Raw genomic sequence first — 9996 nt, forward strand, 5'->3', positions numbered from 1 at the left:
GGAGTTCGAGGCCAGCCTGGTCTACAAAGTGAGTTCCAGAACACCCAGGGCTGTTACACAGAGAAACCCTGTCCTGAAAAACAAAGCAAAACAAACAACCTGACTTTGAATCTAGCGCCTGTGTGCAAAGCCTGGCCTGACCATATGTACCGGTAAACCCCAGTGCTGATGAGGACACTGAGGCAGGAGAATCACAGGAGCTTGCTGCCAGTTTAGCTCTAGGCTTAAGGAGAGACCCTGTCTCCAGGGAATAAGGTGGAGAGTGGGAGAGCAGGACATCCAGCATCCTCCTCTGCCCTTGATCTGCACTCCCTTCACACACACACACACACACACACACACACACACACACACACACACACACACACACGCAAACACAAAATTAAATAAAACCTTGCTCTCTATAAATTATCCCATCACAGGTATTCTGCCACAGCTATACTAAAGAGGCTATGGCACCCACTAGGTGTTTAGTACCAAGGCAGTATTATGGGATGTAAAACACAGACATGCTGGGAGCTGAGACTGTAGCTCAGTGTTAGAGTGGGTACTTCCATACAAAGGGCCCTAAGTTCAGACCCCAACTTGGGGAAAGAATAATAATAAAAAAGTTCTGGAAGCTGGTTCAATACCAGCACCTACATGGTCACTCACAAAAGTCTTGTTACACCAGGCGGTGGTGGCCCACGCCTTTAATCCTGGCACTCGGGAGGCAGAGCCAGGCAGATCTCTGTGAGTTCGAGGCCAGCCTGGACTAGCAAGTGAGTTCCAGGAAAGGCGCAAAACTACACAGAGAAACCCTGTCTTGAAAAACCAAAAAAAAAAAAAAAAAAAAAAAAGGCTTGTTACTCCAGTTTCAAAGGATCCGACTCCCTCATCTGACCTTCTTGGACCCTAGACACACATGATGATATGTGATCATATTTGCAGGCAAAGCACCCAAACATATAAGAAATAAATCTTTTTTTTTTTTTTTTTTTTTTTTGGTTTTTCCAGACAGGGTTTCTCTGTGTAGCTTTACGCCTTTCCTGGAACTCACTTGGCAGCCCAGGCTGGCCTTGAACTCACAGAGATCTGCCTGGCTCTGCCTCCCGAGTACTGGGATTAAAGGCGTGTGCCACCACCGCCCGGCAAGAAATAAATCTTTTTTAAAAATTTTAGCCGGGCTAGTATATTTTAGTATAGCTGTGGCAGAATACCTGTGATGGGATAATAAACCAAAAAAAAAAAAATTTAAATAAGCTTTTGTATCTTAGAAAAATTCCAGGACACCAGAATATTCAGATAAAAGCTTTCACATGTGCTGTTCATAACCTGAATGAAGACTTGCTTCTTTGTTTGTTGAGCCAGGATCTATCTATGTAGCCCTGGCTGTCCTGAAACTCATTCAGTAGACCAGGTTGGCCTCACAGAGATCTGCCTGCCTCTGCCTCCTGAGTGCTGGGATTAAAGGTGTATATTATTGTGTCTGGCCGATATACTCTTTCTGGTTTTGCTTTTATTTTTGGTTTTCTTCTTCTTCTTCTTCTTCTTCTTCTTCTTCTTCTTCTTCTTCTTCTTCTTCTCCTCCTCCTCCTCCTCCTCCTCCTCCTCCTCCTCCTCCTCCTCCTTCTCTTTAATGTGGGTATTTTGCCTGCATGTATTCTGTGCACTGCATGTGTGCCTGGTACCTGCAGAGATCAGAAGAGGGTGTCCGATCCCTTGGAACTGGAATTACAGATGGTTGTGAGCTACCATGGAGGTGCTGAGAATTACACTCAAATCCTCTGGAAGAGTAACAATTTCTCTTAATCTCTGAGTCAACTCTCCAGCCCTTCATCATCAAAGGTATTTTTAAATGGAAAGTGAGTTTCCATTTATTGGAGCATCTTTATAGATAATTTTCAATATCATTTATTGTATTGAGTATGTCACACATGCTATTGCTGGCTTTCATATGGAACCAGATGTCTTAGGAATATTAATTTGGTTTGTGGAGAAAATGCATCTTACAGAGTTAAAATGAAACTGGCATGTAAGACGGCTCAGGTGACGTGAGGGGATCTAGACCCAAACTCTGATGAAACTCTAAATTCCTGCTCGATTTAATCCTTATTCTACACTCTAGAAGAGACACCTCCAGCCAGGAAGATACCTCCCTCTATAGACTTTCCTCTTCTGAATTCTGGGGACCAGTCTTATACAGCATGATAGCCTCTTCCCCCTGCCACCCACAGGCACTGAGATCACTGGCTAGCACCACCACATACCATACCTGGTCAGGATTGTGACTCCAGATTTTGCATTAATCATTTATTTGTTTGTTTGTTTTTCCAAGACAGAGTTTCTCTGTCTTGGTTATCCTGGAATTCACTCTGTAGACCAGGCTGGCCTTGAACTCACAGAGATCTGCCTGCCTCTCCCTCCTGAGTGCTGGAATTAAAGACATGAGCCACCACCACCCGGCTTAAAGATGTTATTTTCTATAGCCAGACTGTGGTATGTAATTTTTTGTTTGTTTGTTTTTGTTTTTCGAGACAGGGTTTCTCTTTGTAGTTTTGGAACCTGTCCTGTAACTCACTCTGTAGCCCAAGCTGGCCTCGAACTCACAGAGATCCACCTGCCTCTGCCTCCCGAGTGCTGGGATTAAAGGCGTGCACCACCACTGCCCGGCTGTAGTATGTATTTTATTTATTTATACATGGAATAAAAAAATTTACATGTATTTATTTATATATGGAACCCAGGTCCTCTGCAAGAGCAACAAGTATTCTTAATGGTTGAGCCATCTTTCCAACCCCTAATTTTTTTTTTGGTTTTTTTTGAGACAGGGTTTCTCTGTGTAGTTTTGGTGCCTGTCCTGGATCTCACTCTGTAGACCAGGCTGGCTTCAAACTCACAGAGATCCACCTGCTTCTGCCTCCTAAGTGCTGGGATTAAAGGTGTGAGGCACCACCTCCAGCTGCCATTTCACTTTTTAAAGACATAATGTATTTATTTTTATTTTATGTACATTGGTTTTTGCCTGCATGTATGTCTGTGTGAGGGTGTCAGATCTTGAAATTACAGACAATTGTGAGCTGCCATGTGGGTGTTGGGAATTGAACTGGGTCCTCTGGAAGAGCAGCCAGTGCTCTTAGCTGAGACGAGCCATCTCTCCAGCCCTTTGTGTATATTTCAATCCCAGCATTCAGGAAGCAGAGGCAGGTGGATCTCTGAGTTCGAGGCCAGTCTGGTCTACAGAGCAAGTTCCAGGACAGCCATGGCTACACAGAGAAACCCTGTCTCAGAAAAAAAAAAAAAAAAGATATTTGTGTGTGTGTGTGTGTGTGTGTGTGTGTGTGCGCGCGCGCATGCGCGCGCGCGCGCGCGCAGTGGAGGCTAAAAAAAAAGAATGGGATCTCCTAGAGCAAGCAATACAGGCAATTGTGAACTGCCCAACATGGGTATTGGAAACCAAACACCCATCCTCTGGAAGACCAGCAAGTGCTCTTAACTACTGATTTCATCTCTCTGGCCCCTACATTAATTTTTTTTTTTTTTTTTTTTTTGGTTTTTCGAGACAGGGTTTCTCTGTGTAGCTTTGCGCCTTTCCTGGAACTCACTTGATAGCCCAGGCTGGCCTCGAACTCACAGAGATTCGCCTGGCTCTGCCTCCTGAGTGCTGGGATTAAAGGTGTGTGCCACCACCGCCCGGCAATATTTTTAAAAATTGGGTTTTGGGCCGGGTGGTGGTGGCACACACCTTTAATCCCAGCACTCAGGAGGCAGAGCCAGGCGAATCTCTGTGAGTTTGAGGCCAGCCTGGTCTACAGAGTGAGATCCAGGACAGGCACCAAAACTACACAGAGAAACCCTGTCTCAAAAAAAACCAAAAAAAAAATTAGGGGTTGGAAAGATGGCTCAACCATTAAGAATACTTGTTGCTCTTGCAGAGGACCTGGGTTCCATTCTCAGTACCCACATGGTATCTCACAACCATCATAACTCCAGTTCCAGGGGAATCTGACCCTCTCCTGTTCTACATAAGCATCAAGCATGTATGGCACACATACATGCATGCAGACAGACAAAACACTCATACATAAATAAAGTTAATACATCTATTTTTTTAGACAAGGTCTTTCTATGTCACCCTAGCTGTCCTGGAACTCACTCTGTAGACCAAGTTGGCCTTAAAATCACAGAGATCCACCTGCCGCTGCCTCCCGAGTGCTGGGATTACAGGCGTGCGCCACCATGCCTGGCTAATAAACCTAATTTGTTTGTGAATACAAGTGTTCTCTGAGACCATAAGAAGGCATCTAATCCCCTGGAACTGGAGTTACAGGCGGTTGTGATGCATCCAACATGGGTGCTGGGAACTGAACTAAGGTGGTCTGGGAAAGCAGTTTGCATTCTTAACCCCTGAGCCACCCCTTCAGTTTCCCTCCCCTTTTTTTAAACAGTGAATTTTCTTCTTAGGTTCAGAGGAAGAATACTGGGAGGAAAAACAGAAAATTTAGCTAAGAGAGCTCTCCTTTCCCAGCCTAATTTAAAAAAAGCAACAGTCAATTCTAATTCCAGTTAGGATTATCAAATCCAATTTTAAAGTGTTAAATACTCGGACACAACATTCTTCCATTCTGCAATAGTGAAATTCCCTGGCAACTCACAACCATGGTCTCAGAGCACACACCCAGTGACACCAAATTCCACATCCATTTTAAAGAGACCAGAACAAGCAACAGCAGTAGATATTACCTCTGTTCCAGAAGCCGCATCCCAGCAGGCTGCTTCACATAACTCCTTTGACCCTAATTATTTCCAGGCTCCCCCATAGGCAGGCAGAAGAGCCACAGGCCACAGAGGTGCAACTTTTTAACTCAAGTCCTGTCAGAGTCTAAGATAAGTATCGCCAGTCATATTTAAATAAATAATTAAATAAATACACAGCTTCACAAATCCAATTCTACAGGGATTGTGAATCCTGTTTCCAACATCAGTGTGGTGCTGTGGAGTAATTACAGCGTTCAGTCTAACTTTAGCACATGTTTTGAAATTCAACAAAACACTAAATAGACTGTGTATATAACTAAGCCCTCATTACCCTTAAGCTAAAATATCCACTGCAGGACAGGGCATGTGCTCTGTAATTATCATGAATAATAACCACAATATAAGGTTTTTCCATTTACAGCCTTCCAAATTCCAAACTTCACTAGACATCTTGCCCACATTAGAACATCTTGAAATATACAGGTCCTTTGCCCCGTGATTCTTCTGTCCTGGTCTTTCCTTCAGGGTCCTCTCCTCCAGCTCATTAACTGTTGGTGTTTCCAGGATTCCATGCTTCACAACACTCTCACTCCATCCAGGATTCCTCATTCCTTTCCATGCTTTTGCTAGCACTATTTTTTTTTTCTTTTTTGACAGGATCTCATGTAATCCAGGCAGTCCTCAAACTCTTTATGTAGCACTGAGAATGACCTTGAGTTTCTGATTCTCCTGACTCGCCCTCACCAGTGCTGGGATTGTGCACTGTCCCAATCATCCCATCAGGTTGACATGGTGCTGGAGATCGAACTCAGGACTTTTGAGCATGCTAGCCAAGCACTCCACTTACAACTCCAGCCCCTACCATTTCCACATTAGTGATATTCTCACTACTTGCTAGGTATGGTGTGTGTGTGTGTGTGTGTGTGTGTGTGTGTGTGTGTGTGTGTGTGTGTGTGACAAAATCTCACTATGTAGCCCAAGGCTGGCAATCCTCTTGTCTCAACCTCCCAAGCACAGGGATAACCAGCATGTGCCACCATGCCCAATTTCCATGTCTCTTTATCTCTATCTGGTCCTGAAATTTGAATTCATACTTAAACTCAACAACTAGACTCTAACCCCATGAATGCAGCTCAAAGCTATAATCCCAACACTTGGAATGCTAAAGAAGGAGAACCATGGGACGTTCCAGGCCAGCTTGGGCTACCCACATTGAGTTCCAAGGCTAGCTCAAGCTACAGTGTGAGACCCTGTCTCAAAACAAACAACAAAAATAAAACAGTTGTAAAGATAACTTTTGCCCCCACCATTCAACCCCTTCATCCCTGAGCTCAGCCACACCAGCCACCTGACCGCTGTCCCCTCAGTGTTACCTGTGCTCAGCTCCTTCTCCCGGGTAGCTCACCCACTCATTCGGAACTCTGCTCAGAGATCAACCGTTGTTTGCAAGCCTGGGGATCCATTCCAGAGCTTTGCATGTGCTAGGCAACTATTCTGCCACTGATTTATTCCCGGACCCCAATCAGCACCTCTTTAGAGACATTTCCCATGACCACTGTCTATAAAATCAGTTCCCAACCCCCCACCCCCGCTTCAATTTTCTTCATTTCTACCACTTGATATGTCCTTGATATGCCTTGATTTCTTCATAGGACATGAATATATTTGCCCAACTCCCCACCAAAATATAAGCTCAATAAAGCCCAAATCTTTGTCTTCTCCAGTTTATTTTATGTGTATGGGTGTTTTGCCTGCCTGTGTATGCCTGTGCACCATGTGACTGCCTGGAGCCTGTCAAAGTAAGGAGGGCATCTTGTGGTCTTTCTCTCTATCCTACACTCCCTTTCTTTGTATGTTCTATTCTTGTTTTGTTTTGTTGTTTTTTGAGACAGGGTTTCTCTGTGTAGCTTTGGAGCCTGTCCTAGAACTCACTCTGTAGCCCAGGCTGGCCTCAAACTCACAGAGATCCACCTGCCTCTGCCTCCCGAGTGCTGGGTTTAAAGACGTGCACCACCACCACCTGGGTGCACGAACATTGTATGTTCTATTCTACAATAGCATACTAAACTGTACAGTAAACCACAGGCCTCCATAGTCTGGGTCTCAAGGTTCTGACTCTTTATCAAATAAGTCTCTCATGAAAACATACAGTAGTGAGCCTGGATCAGGACTGAAGCATGAGTCTAAATCTGTGGTTCTCAGCCTTCCTTTAATACAGTTCTTCATGTTGTGGTGACCACCCCCCCAACCATAAAGCTACTTTCTGTTTTTTTAATATAATTTATTTATTTTTATTTTATTTGCACTGGCGTTTTGCTGCACATATGACTGTGTGAGGGTATCAGATCTTGGAATTACAGACAGTTGTGAGCTGCCATGTGGGTGCTAGGACTTGAACCCAGGTCCTCTGGAAGAGCAGTCAGTGCTCTTAACCATGCTCTTAACCACTGAGCCATCTCTCCAGCCCCAAAGTTACTTTCATTGCTACTTCATAACTGTAATCTTGCTACTGTTATGAATCATAATGTAAATATATATGTTTTCTGATGGTCTTAGGTTACCCCTGTGAAAGGGTTGTTCAACCCCCCACCAAGGGTCACAACCCATAGGTTGAGAACCACTGGCTTAAATGGAGGCCTGCCCCTTCTTTTCCCATTGCCACTGGATTCTGCTCTTCCAGGGGTGTCCTCATAGCCATGTGTGGTGTGCAGTGCGCAGGTCCAAGCTCCATCCATCTCCCCACGATCTCTCAGGGTACGCACAGGCAGATTGATCTGCCCTCAAGAGAATGGATGTAGAGACAAGACTTTGAAGTGGGCTCTTTAATTGGGCATAAAATTGTAAGGTCCTGGGCAGTTTAAGACTGTGATATAGAAGTAGGGGGCTAAGAGTTGAGTGTGTATATATATGGTGGTTTGAGTGAGAATGGAGGTTTATGGGAGAAATGGTAAAAAGAGGATATGTCCATACAGGAGTGAGTCCAGAAAGCATGCTTCTTCTCTCCCTTGCCTAAATCAGAAGATGGAACTTTTTTTATTTGTCTGTTTTGTGGTTGGTTTTTTTTTTTTTCCCAGATAGGGTTTCTGTGTAGCTCTGGCTGTCCTGAAACTTTGTAGAATAGTCTGGCTTCAAACTCAGAGAGATCCACCTGCCTCTGCCTCCCAAGTGCTGGGATTAAAGGTGTGCACCACCACCACCCAGCCAGAAGATGAAACTTTTATTAGTAGCTACCAAATCAGGTATGAGAATCTTGGATAAAAAATCCTATCAAAGCCATACATATTGGCATACATCTGTAACCCCAGCCATTGGGACAGAAAGACAGGAAGACTGAGAGTTTGAGATCACATCATGCTGCTGAGAGATGAGCGATAGATAGACAGACAGACAGACAGATATATAATAGATACTAGGTAGATAGAAAATATGGAAAGGCAAGTTAAAGACTGGTGAAAATATTCACAAATCAAATACCTGTTTAAAAGCTCACATCCCCAACATACAAAAAAAAAAAACTCTCAAAAATCAACAAAAACACAGATGACCCAAAACTTTCATTAAATTCATAATGAGGGGCTGGAGAGATGGCTCAGAGGTTAAGAGCACTGGCTGCTCTTCCAGAGGTCCCGAGTTCAATTCCCAGCAACCACATGGTGGCTCACAACCACCTGTAATGAGATCTGGTGCCCTCTTCTGGTGTGCAGACATAATGCAGGCAAAATACTGTATACATAATAAATAAATAAATCTTTTAAAAAATTCATAAATGAATCTGGATCCCCCACTAAATAGAAGCAACCATTGGTTTATGCACTGGGCTTGAAGAATTTAAACACTGACCAAATTCTTGTCAACTCTCCAAATACAGTGTGATGGATAATTTTATGTCAACTTGACACAAGCTAAAGTTATCTGGAAGGAGGGAACCTCAATTAGGAAAATACCTCCATAAGATTGGGCTGTAGCTTGGTAGTGATGGCGCACACCTTTAACCCCAACACTTAGGAGGCAGAGACAGGCGGGTCTCTGTGAGTTTGAGGACAGCCTGGTCTACAGAGTGAGATCCAGGACAGGTACCAATACTACACAGAGAAACCCTATCTCGAAAAAACCAAAAAAAAAAAAAAAAAAAAAAAAAAAAAAAAAAAAAAAAAAAAAAAAAAAATTGGGCTGTGGGCAAGCCTATAAGGTTCTAATTTTTTTTTTTTTTTTTTTTTTTTTTTTGGTTTTTCGAGACAGGGTTTCTCTGTGTAGCTTTGCGCCTTTCCTGGAACTTGCTCTGTAGACCAGGCTGGCCTCGAACTCACAGAGATCCACCTGCCTCTGCCTCCCAAGTGCTGGGACTAAAGGTGTGCGCCACCACCGACTGACTAAGGTTTTAATTTTAATAATTTAATTTTAGTTTTAAGAATATAGCCAAATGAATGGAAACACATGAACTATGAACCAATGGCTGAGGGGTCCACACTGGATCAGGCCCTCCGAATGGGTGAGACAGTTGATTGGCTTGATCTGTTTGGGAGGCATCCAGGCAGTGGGACCAGATCTTGTGCTCATTGCATGAGTTGGCTGTTTGAAACCTGGGGCCTATGCAGGATTGTTTGCCTCGGCCTGGGAGGAGGGGACTAGACCTACCTGGACTGAGTCTACCAGGTTGACCTCAGTCTGTGGGGAAGGCTTTGCCCTGGAGGAGATGGGAATGGGGGTGGGGGCGTTGGGGGGAAGGTGAGGGGGACGGGAGGGGGGAGAACAAGGGAATCCGTGACTGATATGTAGAACTGAATTGTATTGCAAAATAAATTAAAATAAATTAAAAAAAAAAAAAAAAAAAAAAAAAAAAAAGAATTTTCTTAATTAGTGATTGATGTGGGAGGGTGCTGTGCATTGTAGGTGGTGCCACCCCTGGGGTGGTGATCCCGGGTTCTGTAAGAAATCAGGTTGAGGAAGCCATGAGGAGCAAGGCAGTGAGCAGCATCCCTCCGTGGCCTCTGCATCACCTTCTTCCTCCAGATTCCTTCCCAGTTTTGAGTTCCTGTCCTGACTTCCTGGACTGATGGACTATAATGCGGAAGTGTAAGCAAAACAAAGCCTTCTCCTGCCAAATTGCTTTGGTCATGATGTTTCATCACAGCAAAAGTAAAGCTGACTAAGACAAGCTGGTATCCTAAGTGGAGTATTGATTGCTGTGACAGACCTGACCATGTTGTCTGGGGGAAGACTGCAGAACTTTGGGCTAGGTAAGTCACTGAGTGTTGAGAG

This window comes from Peromyscus californicus, unplaced genomic scaffold (assembly GCF_007827085.1).
Source record: "Peromyscus californicus insignis strain IS unplaced genomic scaffold, ASM782708v3 Scaffold_5__1_contigs__length_169319896, whole genome shotgun sequence".
Taxonomy (NCBI): Eukaryota; Metazoa; Chordata; class Mammalia; order Rodentia; family Cricetidae; genus Peromyscus; species Peromyscus californicus.